Below are 25,251 nucleotides of genomic sequence, written 5' to 3' on the forward strand. Positions count from 1 at the left end.
GCTGCTTTCTCACTTCGAGATTCAACAGAGATGTTTCTTTCTTATTTGTATTGTATTATTGTATTTTGTAGATGTACTTGAGATTCAGTTGAGAGGGGCAATCAGCACTTTTTCCACAGTTCCCAAAGTTTCTCTTGTCTACAGTCAACCAACTATACTGTTTTTTTTAATGACCTCAACAATATAATAACTGTTCTGTAGCCGGGTCTGAACTTTGTTCCTTCAGCAGCTGCTTCACAATGTAAGCTCAGTGATCCATTAACTCTGATGGCTTTTGGACTCTGGTTATTAGTTCAAAATAAAAAAATAAAAAAGGCTCTGCTGAATTTATTGGTCACTATCATGTGGACTTGCAGGATGCTTTTACAAAATACCACTGATATACCACCCACACATCAGTATCACAGAGGAGACTGGATTCAATAACTGAAATGAGCAATTTGAGCCAAATTAGAATTGGAAACTTTTGATTACAGAAAATACCCAGCATGCTATTCCTCTTGTTTATTGACTTCCAGTAAAGAACCACAAATTGTTTCCCTTGTATCATTCCCTTACATCAATTTTTAATTCTTTAGTGTTTATTAAAACACTAAAGAATTAATATGTCTGCCTAAACCAGCATAACCCAGGAACAGAGACTTTTGGCAAGAAAGGCTACATCCTGTTACAACTAAGCTGTACTCACTGACACCAGCCTGACTAGCTCCCCTCTCCCTGATCCTCCATATTCCTCTTCTTACGTATTACTCTGACCTGCTTCAGGCAGCATTTGTAAAGTCGGGCCGGGCATGAACTTATGTGCAACTGTTGCTGCTCCACTTTGGAAGCACAGTCATTCATTAACTCTGATGGCTTTTTGACATTGCTTATTAACTAGACAGCAATTAGACAAGGCTCTGCTGATGTTATTGGTCACTGTCATGTGGACCTGCAGGATGCTTTTACAAAACACCACTGATCAGAGTTTGGATTTGTCTGTCGGCCCCACACATCAGTATCACAGCGGAGAATGGGTTCAATAACTGAAATGAGCATTTTGAGCCAAATTAGAATTGGAAACTTTTGATTACAGAAAATACCCAGCATGCTATTCCTCTGTGTTTATTGATGCTGTGTTGAAACTTCAAGTAAAGATTATTTTCAGGCCTGAATAGCAAAACAAACACATTTCTTGCTCCAAATGTAAATCACAAATTGTTTCCCTTGTATCTTTCCCTTACATCAATGTTTAACTCTTTAGTGTTTCTTGCTCTGGTCCAGGTTGGACAATAACATTCAAGTATGTATAAACTTTGTTAACAGGATTAAATAATATGTCTGCCTAAACCAGCATGAAGGAACTGAGACTTTTGGCAAGAAAGGCTACATCCTGTTACAACTAAGCCCCCCCCCTGATCCTCCATATTCCTCTGATTGCTTCAGGCAGCATTTGTAAAGTCCCACGCATTTCCCCTCCCCTGAAAGCAGAACGATCCCGCGACCTTCAGATCCTCGATAAGACTGTACACTAACAGAAGTGTGCTGGATGGATCATGTCTGCGTCTTCGTGCGTTTTCTACGACAAGTTATGGACAACGTGTTTCTCCAGGAGCAATACGATGTTTATACTGGTGTCCGCGATGATCCTGAGCACAGTTACAGAAGGTTTGTGAGCTTTTTTTAAAAAAAAAACTACAAGGAAAGCAGATTGGCCGTTTCATGGTAAGCTAGCAAAGCCGAGGATGCTGAAGTAGTAAGTGTATAAGGAGTATAAATAAGGAGGAGTGTGTAAGAGAGGTAGCTAACATACACCACACAAAGTGGTTAACTTTTTTTTTTTTTTGGGGGGGGGGGGGGGGGAGTGACTGCACCCTGTAAGTCCTTATTGCAAGGAGTGATATTGACCAAATTCACTGTACATGCGCCTGGTTTCCTCTACTATTAATGCTGAAAAGACAGAGAATGTAACCCCTCCCAATCCAGAGTTACAGGGTGCAGTCACTTTTTGGCAGGGCCTGCCGAAAAGTGACTGCACCCTGTAACTCTGGATTGCAAGGAGTGATATTGACCAAATTCACTGTACATGCGCCTGGTTTCCTCTACTATTAATGCTGAAAAGACAGAGAATGTAACCCCTCCCAATCCAGAGTTACAGGGTGCAGTCACTTTTTGGCAGGGCCTGCCGAAAAGTGACTGCACCCTGTAACTCTGGATTGCAAGGAGTGATATTGACCAAATTCACTGTACATGCGCCTGGTTTCCTCTACTATTAATGCTGAAAAGACAGAGAATGTAACCCCTCCCAATCCAGAGTTACAGGGTGCAGTCACTTTTTGGCAGGGCCTGCCCAAAAGTGACTGCACAGTGACACAGTGATATTGACCAAATTTACTGTACATGCACCTGGCAAACACAGAGAATGTTATGCAGAATGTAAAGGCAATCCGTTACAGTTAGCCTACAGTTCTATATATACTGCATTATTGTATTCATAATTATACTCTTAAAAGTACAAGTTAATCAAAAAGTTACTTAAGTAAATGTAATGAAGTAAATGTAAATCGTTATTACCCACCTCTGATAGCACTTACTAATTTCTCAGTATGTGTTATATGATTGCTATCTAATGTGACGTGGAAACACTCCTGCATTCTTTTCTGCATTGATTTCCTAATCCTCGTTATAAAATCACTGAAACAGGGATATTGAATTATGACTTTATTTATAGATCAAAGCGGTGTAAAATCACATTGCAACAACGATAACAACAACAACAACAATAAAAGTGGCAAGGTAAAGCATCTACCCTCATCAATTGTTGACAACTAGCCTACATTATGGAAACATCAGGTTACTTTTTTTATCTGCGCCGTTCTTTTTCCGTAGCCTCTTCACTTGGGCTACAGGACTGCACAGTAAAAAAAACATTTCTCTCGGTGCTGCGTCTGCCAGCTGACCCGTAGTAGACCTACGCCCACTTCCTCTGAACTGATGCGCGTTCCCTTCGAGGGCGGTCGTTTTTCGGCAAGCAGTCTCTTCTCGGCACTACACCGGGCGGTACCTACCATCCAAAAACAAAAATAATCGGAACACAGAACTTTAATGTGTGATTGTGTACAGGTGTTCACGAGATACCAACCTTTCATGAACTCGTGAGTTTCGCCAGCCGTCTTCTTCAGACTACACCTGAGACGCCTAAAGTAACTCAGTTCATTTTTTAAAAGCCCACACCAGCAATTCTAGACTGTTTTCTTCGTGTGGACGGAGCACTGATACTGAGACAAGAAGATGTGTCTTTTCTACATGGAGGATGCCAGCTTACATCTCGCTAGATACCACATGTGTTTTTACTTGTTTCTGTGCCTTCTGACTTGAGATCTGAATCCTGATGAGATTTTACACCCCTCACAGCTCTCCAGGTGATTGGAGGAAACAAGACGGTGATCCAAGGAGGAACCGTTGTCTTACCGTGCAAACTCATTGACACCAGGGAAACCCTCAGTCAGATTTCATGGCAGAGGATGACCCGAGGGAAACCTCGGAATGAATTGTTCTTCACCATCTTACCTAAAGATGGACCAAAGTTTGTCAATGGAGGTGATGAGCGATTTACATTTATTGGGAGCATTGATGACAGCAATGGATCTCTCCAGTTATTCAACGTCACGCTGATGGATGAAGGCACCTACACGTGCATCTTCACCCTGTTTCCCAGCGGTAACCACAAGACAGAAATACCTGTAAAAGTGCTCGGTATGATGCTCTGTTTATAAAAATATTTTCTTTGTTTATTTATTATTTGATTATTCATATTTATACATTTCTTGTGTACTGTGACTGTCGTAGTGCCTCCAATCTCAAGCCTGGAAGCTCATCCTCCTGTTTTGGGTGATAAGGAGGTTTCACTCGTTACCTGCACAGCTGCTGGTTCCAGGCCTCCTGCAGAGGTGAGGTGGCAAACTGGTGATCTGGCAGATAAACTGAGGGCAACATCCAACTACAACCAGCAAGACAATGGTACAACTACCACAGTCTGCTCGCTGTTTGGAATACCGAGCAGAGAAATCAACAATCAGTTGGTCCAGTGTGTCGTCAACAATGCAGCCCTGGAGAGAGAACAAACTCTGCCCTTCACCTTACAGGTCTACTGTGAGTATACAAATACTTCCATTCATCACTTACTTCTGCAGAAGAATCAGGGAGACTCTTTAACTCAGATCTATATAATAATGACTTTCTGTCCTTCAGATGTTGGTGTGGACTGAGACTGGGTTCCAACAACAAGGATAAATGTTCAAACCAAGTGAAATCATGGTTTAATTTTAAATTATGTTGCACAAAACTGTAAAACTAGTGTGATTAAACCTTTCTATAACCTCAGTTTAGTTTTTACTCTTAAAGTAGAATAAATGTAATTCTGTTGCACCGAAACCTTAAACTCCAATTTAAAACTGTGATCCAGTAGTAACTTAAACTTACACTTGAGGAAATGTAACTTTTAAAATAGATTGAGCAAAGTAATCAACTTTGTTGATGGAGTTATGGAACTGAACATGAAGAATGAACTGACTGTCAACAGGGCAGTGAGGAGATGCAGCTGTACCACAAATATTCTTAACTCCTTGTGGCCCTGAAATGTTATGCCACTGGATGTTTTCAGAGGATAGGAACCTGTTTGGCCTACACAGCTCCTCTTTTTGCAGCATAGATTTGCATGTCAGTTACAACAGGGCTACCTGTTTGAAGATGCGTCTTTAATTAATGACATGCTTATCTTGAGTCGTAAATGTTTAAAAGCAGCAGGCTGATCTAGGATGTACTGGTGGTTTAAAGAGTGGCTGTAAATGCTCTGCTCACTGCCATATTATATTGTGAAGCCCTGCATTTAATTTCCTATACATTCTTAAACAATAAAAGTCCCTGATTTATTTTTTCATGTAAAAACCTTTTCATAATGAAGCAACAAAATCAGGAGATGTTGGTTTTTCACCAGCAGTAACTTAACCACAACTCCTGAAAAAGCTGTATGTAGTGTTTTGTTATATACATACATATATATAAGGAATACAGACTACAGTCTACAAAGATCAAGTTTTTTGTCCTCCTTTTCACCCACTAGGTCCTGACAGTATGCAGATTTATTTCTGTATTTATTTTAATCTAGGTAGCATCTCCATGTTTGTATGTGTGAGCGCCCTTACCAGCATGCGAACGGCGCGCCACCACAGCACAACACTAAGCAGTCATTGCTGTGGTGGGAAGACATGTAGCTGGGCTGTAGGATGGGGTTCCTGAGCTAGTATTTTCTCACTTACAGCAATAACCCAGCCCATTCTCTCTGCCTGTTTCTTGCAGTCCCCCCCACTGAAGTGAACATTCATGAACGAGCTTCTGGCTCGTTTGAATGTGTGACTGAAGCCAATCCAGATGCAAAGTTTACCTGGAGCAGGTAAACTAGTTTGAATTAACTGGTTTCAGTGGAATTTTTTTATAAAACAATATTATGTTTAACCTCAACGTCATTGTCACAACCTCTGTACAGTGGTGGGACTAGACCCAAAGTATGATTAGAAAAATGTACTTAAGTAACAAAAGTAAAAGTAAATGAATGGGATCAATGTCCCCTGCAATTGTTACATAGATAGCTTAGATTATTAAATTATTACTGGTGTATTAATGTGTAAATGGCATTTGATTGTTGTAATGGGCCGAAGTGGAGCTGATGATGGAGGTCATCAACTATACTGTATGTAAAAGTATTTGAGCAACTGTACTCAATCACTGCTAAAGCATAATCATATAAAGGTATACACTCTGGAGGGAAAAAAAGAAGCAATGTTGAGACCCATATAGAAGTAATCCCTCTTAAGTATTACGTATGAGCCACTAGAAATGTGTGGCGGTGTCTGTATCTGCTATGACTCTACCGTCTGCCTGTACGGCCTTATTTTATTGATATTTTGCTGTGTTCAGGACCTTTCTGGGCATAGGTATCTGACATCTCACTGTAGGAACGAAATTAGAAAATCAACTATCTTTCTCCAGAATCGCCCTCTGCACCTGGTGTGTTTACAAACCGCAATCACCAAATCCCACATATCACGCCTTTAACATGAACTGAATAGGCTTAGGTAACTGACTGAACTAAAAGAAAACTGCCTAATAAACTGAACACAAAGGGGTGTATACAACATCTAATACACAAACACTATCAATCAAACTACAAATAAAGCAAAAACAGAACAATTAGTGTACCAGTATACATATTTTAAACGTACTACAAGGAGTTTTTAACTGTTTCTGAAACTCAGTGCCTGTTTTTATTGGTTATTTCTGTTTAGTTGTTATATTTAGTCTTAATGCCTGTCACCAGGTCAGATTACGACCTCTCCAGGTCAGAAACATAATAAAATAAATCCATTAGTCTGGTGGTACGGCACTGAAACAAAGTTTATTATGTTTCACCATCTTGGGACTAATGCCAATACCAATATTAGGAAGTAAAAGATTTCGATATTGATATATCGCCAAATATATACACCTTTCTGTAAAGATCCCTCAGATGTTGTGACAAAATATGTAATGGAGGCGGATATTTTACAGTCTAACAATAAACTTTACCTGGAGAAGGTCTAAGTCAGAAAAGGCAGCAAACCTATCCGTTAAGGACATAAATAAAAAACTAATAATTTAAATTCATTAAACTTTGGCAGAACTCTCTACAGTTCACAACATATTTCTGGCCTAATGTTGTGACTCTTTAATCAAGCTGAACATTTCAGTGCTTGGCCTTGTTCGTTTGTTTTAGGTTTAACAACCCGTGGCCTCAGTCTGCCGTCAGAGTAGAAGGTGCAACATTACAGTTTCTAAGCATGACCTCTGACCTGAATGGACTCTACCAGTGTGAAGCTTCGAACCCTTATGGAACAAAACGCGGTTACCTCTATCTGCATGTATCTTCAGGTGAGGACAGGTTTGATGTTGTGTTTTTTTATTTTTTTTCCCTCTGTTTTTAGATTTCAGTGTGTTGTGATTGTTTGAATTTGTTATTCTTTTATATCTCTTAATTTAAAAAAAAAAAAGTTGCACAGTGAAACTCTACAAGGCTGGACATGCACTCATTGATCAGGAAATCACTGATAACAGAGTTTCTCTTAAACCAGTCAGGAACACACAGCTGAGCAAAGGAGAAGGATATGCTGTAATGGAGACATATTGTCCTCATTTTCAGGTTCATCATTTTATGTTGGGTTACCACTAGAATCGATTTACAAGCTTTAATGTTCAAAAAGTACATTTGCATACATTTTCTTATTCTGTCCAGTGCTGCTGCGCTGTATTCCCCCTCTGTCTGAAACGTTCTGTTTTAGCTCCCGTCTCTTTAGGGCCCCTCCTCCTGAATACCCAGTCTCCTCTGATTGGTCAGTTCATACATGCCTGTGCCAGTAACGCCAACAACAGAGCCACTTTAATAAAATGATTCTTACGTAACAAACTAGTTGCTCGGCATTTAAGTATGCAAATGTGTGACATGATGACGTAGTGTGATGTCACTAAGACACATAATTAAAGGCAGGACTACTGACGAGGCGTTTCAGGAGCAGTGTTTTCTGTGCGAGAGAGGAGCTTCTGTTCTGTACAAGCACAAGAACCTATGTAACACACTGAAGGAAAGGGGGAAAAGCATAGTGCTGTACGTCTCCTTTAAAGTACGATTAACTGCAGTGCTGTTGTATTGGGGCGATATCAAACTTGTGAGTGTACCTCATACAATGACTGTGTATATCAATTTCCTGTTAATATCTCTTCTTTCTTGTGTCTTGTCTCTCTACAGGAGGCTGCGCTGTTGGTTGGACCTTATTTAGTCTTTTGCTTATCCTGAATGTTGCTGCTGCACTCTGGTACCTTTATAAATCTGGAAATTTGCAAAGGTAACAGGTACAGTAGTACTATATGCACATAAATGGAAAATTACAGTGCTGCTGGGAAGTATGTAAGAACATGTTGTATGCACTGTGTTAAACATTTGTTGCATATTAATTGTTGGTTCATTGTCCAGGACTAGGGAGTTGATATCTGGGGATATGGAGCCGGTCCAACGAAGTCCCAGTGTATCTGACAGTACTGACTCACGTGGATTATGAAGACAACAGGCAGAGGCAGAGGTAGAGGAATTATGTAAAATATTCAGTTTGTTACAGAACTAATAATTTAAATTCATTAAACTTTGGCACAACTCTCTACAACATATTTCTGGCCTAATGTTGTGACTCTTTAATCAAGCTTATGGAACAAACGCAGTCACCTCTATCTGCATGTTCCTTCAGGTGAGGTCAGGTTTGACTTGGCTTTGGGTTTTTGTCAAATGTGTTGGTGTTTTTGTTTTTTTTTTGCATTTGCTGCTGTTCTGTGGCTTTCAGTCGGCTATACCATTTACACGCCACTAGAGGTCATTCATATTACAATTTATGATCTTGAGGCTGCACTGTTTGTTGGACCTTATGTAGTCTTTTGCTTATCTTGAATGCTGCTGCTGCTGCTGTGTGGTACCTTTGTAAAAGCAGGAAATGGTACAAGACAAGGTAACAAGAACAGTAGTAGTTCGTACAATTAAGTGGAATAAAAACAGTTTGGCTGCTAAGTATATAAGAAATATATCAGGGATTTTTACAAGGATGTGGAGCAGCCGGCCAGTGAGCCAGCTCGGGCCAGCTGATGCTACTAGTCCACTATATACACTGATCTTAAGCATATCTGAATGAGTTTACCAACCCATTCGTAGACATGTAGTCAATTATTGTAAGAATAAAAGGCCCAAACACCAGCAAAGGCTCTATTGTAATGCAAGGAATTATTATTATTATATTTTTCAAATGAACTGCATATTTTAGGGGCTAAACAGGCTTGAAAATGCACTACTGCTGTTGGTAAAATAACAAAGCACAACACCATAACAAATCACTTGGCACAAATAATGCAAATCTACTAAATTAACGCAACTTTTAAATGTCTGCAAATAAGTGAAATGCCTCTTTCATGTGGTTGGTGAGACAGAATTGGGCATGCAGCTGAGCTAAAAAAACTCCACTTACAGTTTATTTTCAGATGATGTTAAATCAGACATTACAGTATTTTTTCACTTGCCTTATTGGACAACTGTATCTGAAAATATACTGCATGCTGTATCACTAAAGCTGAGCTGGGGGTTCATGTCTGTCTCACCAGGAGGTGTTGAACAGGACTGATGGGAAATATCTGACACACTGGAAACTATCGAAGTTAACTTTTATTTTACTAATGTTTTACCAAGGTTCAATATGTATGGAATTTATTTTATAAATAATTCAATTCAAAGCCAATACATCAACATTGGATTACAAACATGTTCCCCTTAAATAATCTTATTTTTGTTGAATGAGAGTGCATTTATGTTTCTAATAAAACAATATTTTAACCATTGTGGCCTGTCTTGATCAACCTTACAGTGAAGGTGAAAATAAATAAATACATATATTAAATGAGGGCTAATGATTCTTAATGGAAGACAGACGCAAACATTTAAATTCATTTCTAAATCAATTTGACTAATTTCTGTATGATATACAGTAAAAGTTGACTTTATATAATATGTAATGTATAAAATGTATAATCATTTCCTTTTTTGCAGGTTCTCAGCAGAAAGAAACGGCACCGCAGCTTCTCCTGACTCCTCCTCCTAAATCCCCAAATGAACAATGATAATACAGAGATTATTTTTATTATCAGGCTTTTGGATATATCTAATTTTTTTTAACTCTCAGGTACTGTAACAAATATGCTGAAATCTTGACACATCTCTGAGCTCTGTAAATCTTACTGTTTTTTCTTTATACTGTTTCATCTCTTTGTGTCTCTCATCTCGTGCCTAAGTGAATGAGATGAAGCTACATATCATCTCAAAACACAGTGAAAAGTAAATAATGTAATAATGAGATAACAAAACTTGAAGAACATTATGAAATTTAAGTTATGAAGAGTTACAAGAAGGTTTTTAAAGGATCATATTAATAATTTAAAATCCATTTAATATTGTCTCAGAAAGTTCAAGGGCTCAAATCAAATCCTGAATCAGAAGAAGTATTAATGCTGGAACAATTACTATACAAAAACCCAAAGCTAATCTGGAAAGAAAGAAAAGAAACTGGGTCCTAAGTAGTTCAAGGAAAATCCAGTGGAAGTTTTATTAGTGACGGGGACGTTGTGAGTTGCATCAGTGAAGTAAAAAGGGTGTAGTAACAGCTACATTGAAGAGCTCATCCAGAACAGAAGGTATTCCAAAAAAGCTTTAAGGGGAACCTATTATTCTAATTTGTAGCTCTATATGTTTTGTCTGTGACTCCACTACAGTAGCTTTGCATGATTTACAAATCAATTTGCAGGATTTTAATCAAATTAAAAGTGTGTTATTTATCTTATACTGGCCCTTTATTCAGCCCCCGAGTTCATTCGGTGTCTGAAACGGTTCCTCAGAGGAGCCGAATAACTTTTTAACTTTACTATTCCAATTGTGGTAAAAGAATTTTTTTTAAAATGGTATTTTTAAATTATACAGTGACACATTGTTGGTGGATCAAGAGAAAAATGAGCCTATATTGATCAAATTTTTGCACTTTCATATGTTTTGTTGACGTTATGGAGTAAAACACAGAGGATTAATGTCTTTTAATGTTAAACATAGAAAACAAAAATATAAATATTATATTTAAGAGATTATATCAAAAATTCAAGAGTTACTGTGAAATGGAATGAAACCTTTGCACTATATGTAGAAGATGTGTGATATGTATCTGTTTGTTGTTCAAGTGTAATCTTCCCCTCATGCATTACGAGGTGTACTGTATGGTAACAGCTTGCCAAAGAATGTGTGCCATTGACCACTGGTGTTGCTATCGAGAAAGAAGCCTTTTGGGATTGTGCTGGTTGACATGTTGATTGTAATTGGCTGTATTTTAACCATTTTGTGTAACTTGTGAGGAAAAGTATAGCACTTAGCCACTGCACTGTTCGTCTAAGTTGCTTCTTTATTTCTGGATTTCCTGTTTGTAATTAAAAACTCTGCACTTCACTTCAGTCCTGGCTTTTATAAATTACGTTAAGTTATTTTACAAGTTATTTTATGAGACCCTTTTCACAACAGACATTTTAACTTGTCAAACGGGAAAAGCAAAGGTGTAAATAATATTAATGATGGATATTCTGTCAGTATGAAGGCATGTCAGTGAGTGAGCAATGCACAATACCAGAGCCCTGGAACTGGCTCACATAACTAGTATGCAGCCATTATTGATGTTACTTTACGTCCTTTTCCTCTAATAACAAGTAAAATGTTAGAGAAGAGTCTTTTGACAAAAAAATATTTACTCTGTTTCTACTTTCCAATTTTCTCATCTATGTTGTTATAAGATATTTTCTTATTGTTCTGTTTTGACAAGAAACTTGTTATAACAACATGTCGCTTAACTTTGTTCAGTGACAATACTTTCATGTGAAAATCAACGTATCTCATTTCATAACCCGATGAATGAGTATGTTTTAATAAGAAATCCACACATGTTGAAATGAGCGAAATATCCAATCAGTGCCTTGATCAAAGAGCTGCAGGTGTAGGGTGAAATAAAGTTCAAATGAATGCTCAGACACTAAATCTGTCTTTGTCTCTGATTGCAAGGGATTATTTATTGCATGCACTTGAGAATGAAGAGAAGTTGGTTACATTGCAGCTTGTACTTGAATATCACAAGCATGTACAAGTTTATCAGCAAGGTCAGACCATGCTGTCCAGTCTGACCAGGGTGTCTCTCATAACATAACTGTCTTCTACTATCTGTACTTTCCCTCCTCACTCTGTGTGAACAAGGCCACTCTTCTCACTCGTTTCAGTCACTTCATTATGCTGAAACAACTGGAAAGTGGAGCCTCATTATCAATCATCTCTGTAGAGCTCTGCATCAATCATCCAGAGGCTTGATGTCTAAGTTGCTCAGGAGAGAGATGAAACGGGAGAGAGTCACCTGTCAGAAAGTATACAGAGAAAATGGTCAGACTGCCAGAAAGACAGGATAAATAAAGTCCCAGTCAGCTACTACTTTAGGATCAAACACAGAGGAAAAAGAGAAGCGGGTCAAAAGGACATTTCTTTCCCATAGCATGTGTTTATAAGGGGAATTCTAAGGCTAAAACACTTTTCCTCTGTCCTTCTGTGGATGAAAGGCCAAAACAGAGAGAAAAGAAGTTTTGAGATTTTCGTGTCAAGTTTTGCTCAACTTTCCTCCCCCACTGCTCTCCCTCCCCACCTCCTTCCTTCCTGCCTTCCTTTCTTCCTCTGCCTTTCAATTCTGGTGAACTGTAATTAAAAATACTGTACTTTTTTTTTTTACTTCACTACAGCTAGTTAAAAGCAATCTAAAAGAGTCACTATTCAAATGTAATCTTTAGATTGAATCGACTTTATGGTGGAAAGAATGCTGACCAAAGTACTGCACTTAAGTACAATATTGAGGTAATTTTACTTTACTTGAGCCAGAATTCAGAAGTTATATATTTTTTTAAGAAATCATGTAAAATGTGTTAGTATGTCACTACAAGCTGTAACTTGCACATTTCCTGAACTCAATGAAAAACAATAAAATTACCGTTAATAACATTAACTGAATTACAACCTGGCCCAGGCAACAAAAGAGGAGTCACAATGGAAAAAGTAATTTATTACGCCAAGATAAGGAGCTGCAGAGTACAGGGTTGTAATGTGTGGGGAGATTTATTGAGGGTTCAGTTACCTAAACAAAAGTCCCCTTTATGATCCCCAAAGTCGGAGAACACCTGTTCAAACAGAGACCTGCCTCCTGCTTCTTGAGGTAATTTTACTTGACGCACTCAACTCAGTTCATACCATGAATATTTAAAAAAAGAAAAAAAATGTGTTAGTATGCCATTACAAGTTGTAACTTGCACATTTCCTGAACTCAATGAAAAGAAACAGGCCTAAAAGGTATCACACAAAGATGGAAAACCTTGAAGTCAAATAGTACGAACACTTACCTATGAAATAAACCAGTGAATGTAATATTACAGTCAGCGAAAAATCTTCAATTTACAAAGCAATATTAAATAATGATGTGATGAGTGATTTAACAGCTTTATTTTTTTTGTTTTATATGTCGGCATATATGAACATTTTCACCAAAAAAAAGTTCCAAGGAAATTAAATGAATCAATCCACAGTCATAATTTATTAAACAGTTGGATTTTCAGGTCTATAGCACTTTTTTTCATGCTACTTCATAATTCTGCTCCAGAGGCAATTATTGTACTTTTTACTCCATTACATTCATCTGACTGCTACAGTATAGTTACTAGTTACCTTGAGGATCAAGATTATACCCATGAAACATCAACTTAATTAAAAGTAGTTCAGATTTTCTCTCAGTCTGTCACGGGTATGGTGAGGACCCAAAAGCAGCACAGGCAGACAGGATATCAGTCGGTAATGACTTTTATTTATCACTGGCGTCTTTAACAGTTTACACAGTGACAGGGAGAAAAGTCTTGGCTCACAGTGATCTGCGAGATCAGAGAAGGAGTGAGTCTGGCGTCGCTGACTGAAGGCAAAGCCAGCAACAGTTGGATTACCTAGCAGGCAGACAGGTCCGGTGGTGAGCTGTGTAGCCACAGAGCCGAGCAGGTGTGTAACCAGGAGGGGATAGGCGAAACTCGTGGTCGAAGACAGAAGGCTGAGGTAATATCCAGGAGATCGGTCAGGCAGGATAGTCAGAGGCAGGCAGGGTCGGAACCGGGAGATCAGGCAGAAAAACGCTGGAGAGTCTGGTGCAAGCATCGAGAACAATCTGGCAATGAGTGAGAGTGGAGCTGGAGCTTAAATGCAGCCAGAGCAGAGCAGAGAGCACAGGTGAGTGGAGTTGGCTTGATGAGAGGGGTGTGTCTGATTGGCAGATTGAAGCAGGCAGGTGCAGAGTGGTGAGGCAGAGCTGAACTGTGACACAGTCCCTCCCAACCCTCCTGAGAAACTTTTCATTAACCTGGTCATATGATGGGTAATGTTTAATCATGTAGAATTAAAGCAAAACGAGGAAAGGGCTTTTAATACACAACTGCAACGACTTGTTCAATACTTTTTGGGAATGGAAGCAATAACAAAAGCCAAGGTCAAACATGTGAGGTGGCAGGCCATTCAGTTTCCCTTTAAATAAACTGTCCTTCAAGAACAGAGATTTCTTTGTATGAGGTTTTTTTCATGATCTCAACAATAAATAGCTGTTCTGTAGCCGGGCGTGAACTTCATGTGCACAGTCATTCATTAACACTGATGGCTTTTTGACATTGCTTATTAACTAGACAACAATTAGAAAAGGCTCTGCTGATGTTATTGGTCACTGTCATGTGGACCTGCAGGATGCTTTTACAAAACACCACTGACCAGAGTTTGGATTTGTCTGTCGGCCCCACACATCAGTATCACAGAGGAGAATGGGTTCAATAACTGAAATGAGCATTTTGAGCCAAATTAGAATTGGAAACTTTTGATTACAGAAAATACAGGATTAAATAATATGTCTGCCTTAACCAGCATGAAGGAACAGAGACTTTTGGCAAGAAAGGCTACATCCTGTTACAACTAAGCTGTACTCACTGATATCAGCCTGACTAGCTCCCCTCTCCCTGATCCTCCTTTTCCTACATTTTCCTCTGACCTGGTTCAGGCAGCGTTTGGAAAGTCCCACACATTTTACTCTCCCGTGAACGCAGAGCGATGACGTGCCGTACAGCCTCGTTCTGGGTGCACACTAACACAAGTGTTCTGGATGGATGGAGTCTGTTTCTTTGTGCGTTTTCTACGACAAGTTATGGACAGCGTGTTTCTCCAGGAGCAATACGATGTTTATACTGGTGTCCGCGATGATCCTGAGCACAGTTACAGAAGGTTTGTGAGCTGAATGTGTCTTTATTTAGCCTACAAGGACAGCAGCTTTGCCGTCTCATGGTGAGCTAGCAAAGCCGAGGATGCTGAAGTAAAGAACAGTTGGTAAAACCATACAATACAGAGACATGAGAGGCTATTCTGTTTGTTTGTATTGTATTGTATTCTGTTTTGTCTGTGTTTAAAGACAACACGGCCTGTTGAGGGATGGTGTTGTTTTGCATTGTTGGACAAGTTGAGTCAGGTTCAACTGCCACTCCTGCAGTTGCAGCTCAGTGGTCCCATTAAGAGAAATCAGGAATGACTGAAATGGCAATATTTAGACTACGCCTAAGACGCCTAAACTAACTCAGTTCATTTTTTAAACGCCCACACCAGCAATTCTAGACTGTTTTCTTCGTGTGGACGGAGCACTGATACTGAGACAAAAAGATGTGTCTTTTCTACATGGAGGATGCCAGCTTACATCTTCCTGGATACCATGTATTTCCATACTTGTTTCTGTGCCTTCTGACTTGAGATCTGAATCCTGATGAGATTTTACACCCCTCACAGCTCTGCAGGTGATTGGAGGAAACAAGACGGTGATCCAAGGAGGGACCGTTGTCTTACCGTGCAAACTCATTGACACCAGGGAAACCCTCAGTCAGATTTCATGGCAGAGGATGACCCGAGGGAAACCTCGGAATGAAAATTTCTTCACCATCTTACCTAAAGATGGACCAAAGTTTGTCAATGGAGGTGATGAGCGATTTACATTTATTGGGAGCATTGATGACAGCAATGGATCTCTCCAGTTATCCAACGTCACGCTGATGGATGAAGGCACCTACACGTGCATCTTCACCCTGTTTCCCAGCGGTAACCACGAGACACAAATACCTCTAAACGTGCTCGGTATGATGCTCTGTTTATAAAAATATTTTCTTTGTTAATTTATTATTTGATTATTCATATTTATAAATTTTTTGTGTACTGTGACTGTCGTAGTGCCTCCAGTCTCAAGCCTGGAAGCTCATCCTCCTGTTTTGGGTGATAAGGAGGTTTCACTCGTTACCTGCACAGCTGCTGGTTCCAGGCCTCCTGCAGAGGTGAGGTGGCAAACTGGTGATCTGGCAGATAAACTGAGGGCAACAACCAACTCCATTGAGTATGACAATGGTACAACTACCACAGTCTGCTCGCTGTTTAGAATACCAAGCAGAGAAATCAACAATCAGTTGGTCCAGTGTGTCGTCAACAATGCAGCCCTGGAGAGAGAACAAACTCTGCCCTTCACCTTACAGGTCTACTGTGAGTATACAAATACTTCCATTCATCACTTACTTCTGCAGAAGAATCAGGGAGACTCTTTAACTCAGATCTATATAATAATGACTTTCTGTCCTTCAGATGTTGGTGTGGACTGAGACTGGGTTCCAACAACAAGGATAAATGTTCAAACCAAGTGAAATCATGGTTTAATTTTAAATTATGTTGCACAAAACTGTAAAACTAGTGTGATTAAACCTTTCTATAACCTCAGTTTAGTTTTTGCTCTAAAAGTGGAATAAATGTAATTCTGTTGCACCGAAACCTTAAACTCCAATTTAAAACTGTGATCCAGTAGTAACTTAAACTTACACTTGAGGAAATGTAACTTTTTAAATGGATTGAGCAAAGTAATCAACTTTGTTGATGGAGTTATGGAACTGAACATGAAGAATGAACTGACTGTCAACAGGGCAGTGAGGAGATGCAGCTGTACCACAAATATTCTCAACTCCTTGTGGCCCTGAAATGTTATGCCACTGGATGTTTTCAGAGGATAGGAACCTGTTTGGCCTACACAGCTCCTCTTTTTGCAGCATAGATTTGCATGTCAATTACAACAGGGCTACCTGTTTGAAGATGCGTCTTTAATTAATGACGTGCTTATCTTGAGTCGTAAATGTTTAAAAGCAGCAGGCTGATCTAGGATGTACTGGTGGTTTAAAGAATGGCTGTAAATGCTCTGCTCACTGCCATATTATATTGTGAAGCCCTGCATTTAATTTCCTATACATTCTTAAACAATAAAAGTCCCTCATTTCTTTTTTTATGTAAAAACCTTTTCATAATGAAGCAACAAAATCAGGAGATGTTTTTTTTTCACCAGCAGTAACTTAACCACAACTCCTGAAAAAGCTGTATGTAGTGTTTTGTTATATACATACATATATATAAGGAATACAAACTACAGTCTACAAAGATCAAGGTTTTTGTCCTCCTTTTCACCCACTAGGTCCTGACAGTATGCAGATTTATTTCTGTATTTATTTTAATCTAGGTAGCATCTCCATGTTTGTATGTGTGAGCGCCCTTACCAGCATGCGAACGGCGCGCCACCACAGCACAACACTAAGCAGTCATTGCTGTGGTGGGTGCCGTTCACATGCTGGTTAAGGCGGCCAGTGGTGAAGACATGTAACTGGGCTGTAGGATGGGGTTCCTGAGCTAGTATTTTCTCACTTACAGCAATAACCCAGCCCATTCTCTCTGCCTGTTTCTTGCAGTCCCCCCCACTGAAGTGTACATTCATGAACGAGCTTCTGGCTCGTTTGAATGTGTGACTGAAGCCAATCCAGATGCAAAGTTTACCTGGAGCAGGTAAACTAGTTTGAATTAACTGGTTTCAGTGGAATTTTTTTATAAAACAATATTATGTTTAACCTCAACGTCATTGTCACAACCTCTGTACAGTGGTGGGACTAGACCCAAAGTATGATTAGAAAAATGTACTTAAGTAACAAAAGTAAAAGTAAATGAATGGGATCAATGTCCCCTGCAATTGTTACATCGATAGCTTAGATTATTAAATTATTACTGGTGTATTAATGTGTAAATGGCATTTGATTGTTGTAATGGGTCGAAGTGGAGCTGATGATGGAGGTCATCAACTATACTGTATGTAAAAGTATTTGAGCAACTGTACTCAATCACTGCTAAAGCATAATCATAAAAGGTATACACTCTGGAGGGAAAAAAAGAAGCAATGTTGAGACCCATATAGAAGTAATCCCTCTTAAGTATTACGTATGAGCCACTAGAAATGTGTGGCGGTGTCTGTATCTGCTATGACTCTACCGTCTGCCTGTACGGCCTTATTTTATTGATATTTTGCTGTGTTCAGGACCTTTCTGGGCATAGGTATCTGACATCTCACTGTAGGAACGAAATTAGAAAATCAACTATCTTTCTCCAGAATCGCCCTCTGCACCTGGTGTGTTTACAAACCGCAATCACCAAATCCCACATATCACGCCTTTAACATGAACTGAATAGGCTTAGGTAACTGACTGAACTAAAAGAAAACTGCCTAATAAACTGAACACAAAGGGGTGTATACAGCATCTAATACACAAACACTATCAATCAAACTACAAATAAAGCAAAAACAGAACAATTAGTGTACCAGTATACATATTTTAAACGTACTACAAGGAGTTTTTAACTGTTTCTGAAACTCAGTGCCTGTTTTTATTGGTTATTTCTGTTTAGTTGTTATATTTAGTCTTAATGCCTGTCACCAGGTCAGATTACGACCTCTCCAGGTCAGAAACATAATAAAATAAATCCATTAGTCTGGTGGTACGACACTGAAACAAAGTTTATTATGTTTCACCATCTTCATCATTTGTCCAAAAAATGAAAGTTCCTTGTAGCAGCATTAATAATGAACACAAACAATAGCTGCAAAAATTGATATAGCTTAAAGAAATAAACAAATTCTCTATAATAGAAATTCAAGTTTGACCGATACTTGATTTTTGGGACCAATGCCAATACCAATATTAGGAAGTAAAAGATTTCGATATTGATATATCGCCAAATATATACACCTTTCTGTAAAGATCCCTCAGATGTTGTGACAAAATATGTAATGGAGGCGGATATTTTACAGTCTAACAATAAACTTTACCTGGAGAAGGTCTAAGTCAGAAAAGGCAGCAAACCTATCCGTTAAGGACATAAATAAAAAACTAATAATTTAAATTCATTAAACTTTGGCACAACTCTCTACAGTTCACAACATATCAAGCTGAACTTTTCAGTGCTTGGCCTTGTTCGTTTGTTTTAGGTTTAACAACCCGTGGCCTCAGTCTGCCGTCAGAGTAGAAGGTGCAACATTACAGTTTCTAAGCATGACCTCTGACCTGAATGGACTCTACCAGTGTGAAGCTTCGAACCCTTATGGAACAAAACGCGGTTACTTCTATCTGCATGTATCTTCAGGTGAGGACAGGTTTGATGTTGTCTTTTTTTATTTTTTTTCCCTCTGTTTTTAGATTTCAGTGTGTTGTGATTGTTTGAATTTGTTATTCTTTTATATCTCTTAATTTAAAAAAAAAAAAAAGTTTTCTGTTACAAGTTTTACTCATTGACCCATCCTTAAGGACATGATGAGAAGCTTGGACATCTAGGCCTGGCCTAAACATGCTGAATGTGGTCAGGATTTCTCTCGGATGCCTCCCTTTTGAGATATTCCAGCTATGTCCAACTGAAAGTCGACCCAGGACACACTAGAGAATTCCTTAAGCTGAGAGGCATGCTGCTTAGCCTTTTCCCATCACAACGACAACTGTAAGAAAAACTGCCCACACTGTGACTAGATGACTACAGTGTACAGTCATCTAGTCACAGCTGTCACTTAGTTGCACAGTGAAACTCTACAAGGCTGGACATGCACTCATTGATCAGGAAATCACTGATAACAGAGTTTCTCTTAAACCAGTCAGGAACACACAGCTGAGCAAAGGAGAAAGATATGCTGTAATGGAGACATATTGTCCTCATTTTCAGGTTCATCATTTTATGTTGGGTTACCACGAGAATCGATTTACAAGCTTTAATGTTCAAAAAGTACATTTGCATACATTTTCTTATTCTGCCCAGTGCTGCTGCGCTGTATTCCCCCTCTGTCTGAAACGTTCTGTTTTAGCTCCCGTCTCTTTAGGGCCCCTCCTCCTGAATACCCAGTCTCCTCTGATTGGTCAGTTCATACATGCCTGTGCCAGTAACGCCAACAACAGAGCCACTTTAATAAAATGATTCTTACGTAACAAAGTAGCTGCTCGGCATTTAAGTATGCAAATGTGTGACATGATGACGTAGTGTGATGTCACTAAGACACATAATTAAAGGCAGGACTACTGACGAGGCGTTTCAGGAGCAGTGTTTTCTGTGGGAGAGAGGAGCTTCTGTTCTGTACAAGCACAAGAACCTATGTAACACACTGAAGGAAAGGGGGAAAAGCATAGTACTGTACGTCTCCTTTAAGGTACAATTAACTGCAGTGCTGTTGTATTGGGCGATATCAAACTTATGTAAGTGTATCTCATACAATAACTGTGTATATCAATTTCCTGTTAAAATCTTTTCATTCTTGTATCCTGTCTCTCTACAGGAGGCTGCGCTGCTTGTTGGACCTTATTTAGTCTTTTGCTTATCCTGAATGTTGCTGCTGCTGCACTCTGGTACCTTTATAAATCTGGAAATTTGCAAAGGTAACAGGTACAGTAGTACTATATGCACATAAATGGAAAATTACAGTGCTGCTGGGAAGTATGTAAGAACATGTTGTATGCACTGTGTTAAACATTTGTTGCATATTAATTGTTGGTTCATTGTCCAGGACTAGGGAGTTGATATCTGGGGATATGGAGCCGGTCCAACGAAGTCCCAGCGTATCTGACAGTACTGACTCACGTGGATTATGAAGACAACAGGCTGAGGCAGAGGTAGAGGAATTATGTAAAATATTCAGTTCGTTACAGAACTAATAATTTAAATTCATTAAACTTTGGCACAACTCTCTACAACATATTTCTGGCCTAATGTTGTGACTCTTTAATCAAGCTTATGGAACAAACGCAGTCCCCTCTATCTGCATGTTCCTTCAGGTGAGGTCAGGTTTGACTTGGCTTTGGGTTTTTGTCAAATGTGTTGGTGTTTTTGGGGTTTTTTTGCATTTGCTGCTGTTCTGTGGCTTTCAGTCGGCTATACCATTTACACGCCACTAGAGGTCATTCATATTACAATTTATGATCTTGAGGCTGCACTGTTTGTTGGACCTTATGTAGTCTTTTGCTTATCTTGAATGCTGCTGCTGCTGCTGTGTGGTACCTTTGTAAAAGCAGGAAATGGTACAAGACAAGGTAACAAGAACAGTAGTAGTTCGTACAATTAAGTGGAATAAAAACAGTTTGGCTGCTAAGTATATAAGAAATATATCAGGGATTTTTACAAGGATGTGGAGCAGCCGGCCAGTGAGCCAGCTCGGGCCAGCTGATGCTACTAGTCCACTATATACACTGATCTTAAGCATATCTGAATGAGTTTACCAACCCATTCGTAGACATGTAGTCAATTATTGTAAGAATAAAAGGCCCAAACACCAGCAAAGGCTCTATTGTAATGCAAGGAATTATTATTATTATATTTTTCAAATGAACTGCATATTTTAGGGGCTAAACAGGCTTGAAAATGCACTACTGCTGTTGGTAAAATAACAAAGCACAACACCATAACAAATCACTTGGCACAAATAATGCAAATCTACTAAATTAACGCAACTTTTAAATGTCTGCAAATAAGTGAAATGCCTCTTTCATGTGGTTGGTGAGACAGAATTGGGCATGCAGCTGAGCTGAAAAAACTCCACTTACAGTTTATTTTCAGATTATGTTAAATCAGACATTACAGTATTTTTTCACTTGCCTTATTGGACAACTGTATCTGAAAATATGCTGCATGCTGTATCACTAAAGCTGAGCTGGGGGTTCATGTCTGTCTCACCAGGAGGTGTTGAACAGGACTGATGGGAAATATCTGACACACTGGAAACTATCGAAGTTAACTTTTATTTTACTAATGTTTTACCAAGGTTCAATATGTATGGAATTTATTTTATAAATAATTAAATTCAAAGCCAATACATCAACATTGGATTACAAACATGTTCCCCTTAAATAATCTTATTTTTGTTGAATGAGAGTGCATTTATGTTTCTAATAAAACAATATTTTAACCATCATTGTGGCCTGTCTTGATCAACCTTACAGTGAAGGTGAAAATAAATAAATACATATATTAAATGAGGGCTAATGATTCTTAATGGAAGACAGACGCAAACATTTAAATTCATTTCTAAATCAATTTGACTAATTTCTGTATGATATACAGTAAAAGTTGACTTTATATAATATGTAATGTATAAAATGTATAATCACTTCCTTTTTTGCAGGTTCTCAGCAGAAAGAAATGGCACCGCAGCTTCTCCTGACTCCTCCTCCTAAATCCCCAAATGAACAATGATAATACAGAGATTATTTTTATTATCAGGCTTTTGGATATATCTATTTTTTTTAACTCTCAGGTACTGTAACAAATATGCTGAAATCTTGACACATCTCTGAGCTCTGTAAATCTTACTGTTTTTTCTTTATACTGTTTCATCTCTTTGTGTCTCTCATCTCGTGCCTAAGTGAATGAGATGAAGCTACATATCATCTCAAAACACAGTGTAAAGTAAATAATGTAATAATGAGATAAAACTTGAAAAGACATGATGAAATTTAAGTTATGAAGAGTTACAAGAAGGTTTTTAAAGGATCATATTAATAATTTAAAATCCATTTAATATTGTCTCAGAAAGTTCAAGGGCTCAAATCAAATCCTGAATCAGAAGAAGTATTAATGCTGGAACAATTACTATACAAAAACCCAAAGCTAATCTGGAAAGAAAGAAAAGAAACTGGGTCCTAAGTAGTTCAAGGAAAATCCAGTGGAAGTTTTATTAGTGACGGGGACGTTGTGAGTTGCATCAGTGAAGTAAAAAGGGTGTAGTAACAGCTACATTGAAGAGCTCATCCAGAACAGAAGGTATTCCAAAAAAGCTTTAAGGGGAACCTATTATTCTAATTTGTAGCTCTATATTTTTTGTCTGTGACTCCACTACAGTAGCTTTGCATGATTTACAAATCAATTTGCAGGATTTTAATCAAATTAAAAGTGTGTTATTTATCTTATACTGGCCCTTTATTCAGCCCCCGAGTTCATTCGGTGTCTGAAACGGTTCCTCAGAGGAGCTGAATAACTTTTTAACTTTACTATTCCAATTGTGGTAAAAGAATTTTTTTAAAAATGGTATTTTTAAATTATACAGTGACACATTGTTGGTGGATCAAGAGAAAAATGAGCCTATATTGATCAAATTTTTGCACTTTCATATGTTTTGTTGACGTTATGGAGTAAAACACAGAGGATTAATGTCTTTTAATGTTAAACATAGAAAACAAAAATATAAATATTATATTTAAGAGATTATATTAAAAATTCAAGAGTTACTGTGAAATGGAATGAATCCTTTGCACTATATGTAGAAGATGTGTGATATGTATCTGTTTGTTGTTCAAGTGTAATCTTCCCCTCATGCATTACGAGGTGTACTGTATGGTAACAGCTTGCCAAAGAATGTGTGCCATTGACCACTGGTGTTGCTATCCAGAAAGAAGCCTTTTGGGATTGTGCTGGTTGACATGTTGATTGTAATTGGCTGTATTTTAACCATTTTGTGTAACTTGTGAGGAAAAGTATAGCACTTAGCCACTGCACTGTTCGTCTAAGTTGCTTCTTTATTTCTGGATTTCCTGTTTGTAAATAAAAACTCTGCACTTCACTTCAGTCCTGGCTTTTATAAATTACGTTAAGTTATTTTACAAGTTATTTTATGAGACCCTTTTCACAACAGACATTTTAACTTGTCAAACGGGAAAAGCAAAGGTGTAAATAATATTAATGATGGATATTCTGTCAGTATGAAGGCATGTCAGTGAGTGAGCAATGCACAATACCAGAGCCCTGGAACTGGCTCACATAACTAGTATGCAGCCATTATTGATGTTACTTTACGTCCTTTTCCTCTAATAACAAGTAAAATGTTAGAGAAGGGTCTTTTGACAAAAAAATATTTACTCTGTTTCTACTTTCCAATTTTCTCATCTATGTTGTTATAATAAGATATTTTCTTATTGTTCTGTTTTGACAAGAAACTTGTTATAACAACATGTCGCTTAACTTTGTTCAGTGACAATACTTTCATGTGAAAATCAATGTATCTCATTTCATAACCCGATGAATGAGTATGTTTTAATAAGAAATCCACACATGTTGAAATGAGCGAAATATCCAATCAGTGCCTTGATCAAAGAGCTGCAGGTGTAGGGTGAAATAAAGTTCAAATGAATGCTCAGACACTAAATCTGTCTTTGTCTCTGATTGCAAGGGATTATTTATTGCATGCACTTGAGAATGAAGAGAAGTTGGTTACATTGCAGCTTGTACTTGAATATCACAAGCATGTACAAGTTTATCAGCAAGGTCAGACCATGGTGTCCAGTCTGACCAGGGTGTCTCTCATAACATAACTGTCTTCTACTATCTGTACTTTCCCTCCTCGCTCTGTGTGAACAAGGCCACTCTTCTCACTCGTTTCAGTCACTTCATTATGCTGAAACAACTGGAAAGTGGAGCCTCATTATCAATCATCTCTGTAGAGCTCTGCATCAATCATCCAGAGGCTCAATGTCTAAGTTGCTCAGGAGAGAGATGAAACGGGAGAGAGTCACCTGTCAGAAAGTATACAGAGAAAATGGTCAGACTGCCAGAAAGACAGGATAAATAAAGTCCCAGTCAGCTACTACTTTAGGATCAAACACAGAGGAAAAAGAGAAGCGGGTCAAAAGGACATTTCTATTCCCATAGCATGTGTTTATAAGGGGAATTCTAAGGCTAAAACACTTTTCCTCTGTCCTTCTGTGGATGAAAGGCCAAAACAGAGAGAAAAGAAGTTTTGAGATTTTCGTGTCAAGTGTTGCTCAACTTTCCTCCCCCACTGCTCTCCCTCCCCACCTCCTTCCTTCCTGCCTTCCTTTCTTCCTCTGCCTTTCAATTCTGGTGAACTGTAATTAAAAATACTGTACTTTTTTTTTTTACTTCACTACAGCTAGTTAAAAGCAATCTAAAAGAGTCACTATTCAAATGTAATCTTTAGATTGAATCGATTTTATGGTGGAAAGAATGCTGACCAAAGTACTGCACTTAAGTACAATATTGAGGTAATTTTACTTTACTTGAGCCAGAATTCAGAAGTTATATATTTTTTTTAAGAAATCATGTAAAATGTGTTAGTATGTCACTACAAGCTGTAACTTGCACATTTCCTGAACTCAATGAAAAACAATAAAATTACCGTTAATAACATTAACTGAATTACA

At 38.4% G+C, this 25,251-nt stretch overlaps 1 long non-coding RNA gene and 2 pseudogenes across 1 annotated transcript; all 3 read left to right on the forward strand.

Annotated features, from left to right (window-relative positions):
- Nucleotides 1-1,570: 1,570 nt before the first annotated feature.
- LOC141001924 (nectin-4-like) lies at nucleotides 1,571-11,665 on the forward strand (annotated as a pseudogene).
- A 3,217-nt stretch (nucleotides 11,666-14,882) lies between these two features.
- Nucleotides 14,883-19,409, forward strand: LOC141001966 (nectin-1-like; annotated as a pseudogene).
- Nucleotides 19,410-20,218: 809 nt separating this feature from the next.
- LOC141001945 (uncharacterized) lies at nucleotides 20,219-22,492 on the forward strand. Its single transcript, XR_012179616.1, has 3 exons — nucleotides 20,219-20,481; nucleotides 20,610-20,715; nucleotides 22,221-22,492. It is a non-coding gene; the product is annotated as an uncharacterized lncRNA (long non-coding RNA).
- Nucleotides 22,493-25,251: the final 2,759 nt, after the last annotated feature.

This window comes from Pagrus major, chromosome 9, assembly GCF_040436345.1.
Source record: "Pagrus major chromosome 9, Pma_NU_1.0".
NCBI lineage: Eukaryota > Metazoa > Chordata > Actinopteri > Spariformes > Sparidae > Pagrus > Pagrus major.